Raw genomic sequence first — 2,247 nt, 5'->3', positions numbered from 1 at the left:
ACATAGTGTATTTTGGGTGAACGTTATTTTGTAGTAACTAACCATCAGATTGACTGGTACGCCTGTGAATGGCTACCTCTATCTCTGTCGTGTACAACTCATACTTACCTGGCAGGGGAGACACCATGATCAAGAAGGTGGTTCACCTAGGTTGAGGCTTGGCCATTGCACTCCGGTCGAGCTGATATACTTACGAATTCCTCAAATGTGGGAATCTCGACTGCATAATTTGTGGTAGTGGGGGACTGCGTTCGCGCTCTCCCCTGATAAACTGTTAAAAAGAAAATCTCACTTTACCTCAATAGCGATTGTGTTGCCGTTTATCTTATAGCAGAATATTAGACGACTGTGACTTTTATTTCAGTTTCAACTCGAATGAAACTAAAATGATCATCGTATGCATTACATTACATTACAGTCATTTAGCAGACGCTTTTATCCAAAGCGACAATAAGTGTATTCAACATAGGCAGGGAACAAACACTACTAATCACCAGAAGTCTTTAGTGCATTTTCTGCAAAAACAAGCAACCAAGAGTATACCTAGCGCTAAGGTAAAAGTGCAATATATCAGCTACCTATTTCCTTAAACAGATGAGACAAAATAGCTAAATCAAATGAGCATGAGCTAAGACAATTAAGTGTATCGACTAAACAAGATCCAATAAATTGATTGATATGTTGCAGAGCAGCATTTAGTTACAGTATATTCCCAATTTCCCATTGGCCTATTCTCCTGTTCATCAATCTGGGAAACCATCTGCAAAACAAAAGGAAAACAGTCTGTTCATACTGGCGTACTTGCACTTACTTTGTGAACTGCTCAGTCCCACCCTCCTTTTGCCCAGTTTATTTCTCTAATGCTCACATCAACATGTATATTAAATGTGGATTAAATTTACCAAAAGCTAAATAAGGATGTGTAATGTGTAAACGCACATTGTTTTTGTGTGTGTGTGTGTGTGTGTGTGTGTGTGTGTGTGTGTGTGTGTGTGTGTGTGTGTGTGTGTGTGTGTGTGTGTGTGTGTGTGTGTGTGTGTGTGTGTGTGTGTGTGTGTGTGTGTGAACGACATGACTTCAGCTTGTGACTGCAACTTGTTCCTGTTCGCAGATGACTCAGCACTGCTGGTCTCGGACAGGGACAAACTGCAGGTTGAAAATGCCCTCAGCTCTGAACTCGGTAGAATCTGCACCTGGCTCGCTGATAACAAACTATCTTTACACCTGGGAAAAACTGAATCCATTCTCTTTGGCTCTATTAGTAATCTCAGCAAGGCAAATGGCTTCTTGGTTAGAGTGGGTGACAATGTTATCACACGTAAAGATGAAATTACCTACCTAGGTTCCATCCTGGAGGCTAATCTTTCCGGTGATAAAATGGCCACCAACGTAATCAAAAAAGTCAACCATAGAACAAGATTCCTCTACAGGATCTCCTCACTGGTCAACAAAAACACCTTGAAGACCTTAACAGGAGCCCTTGTACAGGGTTTCTTTGACTATGCATGCACCTCCTGGTACCACAGCACCTCAAAGGCCCTTAAAACCAGGCTCCAGACTTCCCAAAACAAACTGGTCAGGCTCCTACTTGATCTAGCCCCCCGAACCCACCTCACCCCTGCCCACTTCGACAGGCTGGAATGGCTTAGGGTCGACGACAGAGTACAGCATCTTGCAATGGGTCTGGTCCACAAGATTCGATACACCACCAAGATACCCATGTACCTGTCTAGATACTTCCTTAATGTTAACGAAGTCCACACCCACAACACCAGAGGGAGTGCAACGAACCATGTACAACCCAGATTCGGCACAAACAAGGGACTAAATTATTTTCGCTCCTATGCCACCAAAATGTGGAACGCCCTACCAACTGTCATTAAGACATGCGAATCCCTTGACTCCTTCAAAACCGCTCTCAAAGGGCACCTACGGATGGCTGCAATTCGAAACTGGCCCCCGTAAAATCTGAATCCCCCCGCCCCCCCCCTTTTTCCCCTCACTGTATATATTTCTTTTCCCTTTTTACCTCCTTTATGATGAATTCCTGTTCTGTCTATAGAAGTGTCTATTTGTACGTCTCTAAATGTTTTGATGATTTGAACATGGTGGACCCTTTTGGAAACAAGTGTAATGCTTAATTGGGTCGTCCACTCACAGTTAACAGCCTTTGTATTGAGTTTGTGCTTGAAATGTACTGTAATTCTGCAAACTGTTAATAAATTCTTCAATCAATCAATCAATCAA

Source organism: Electrona antarctica (assembly GCF_951216825.1).
Source record: "Electrona antarctica genome assembly, chromosome: 16".
NCBI lineage: Eukaryota > Metazoa > Chordata > Actinopteri > Myctophiformes > Myctophidae > Electrona > Electrona antarctica.
This window is presented reverse-complemented; position numbering follows the sequence as displayed.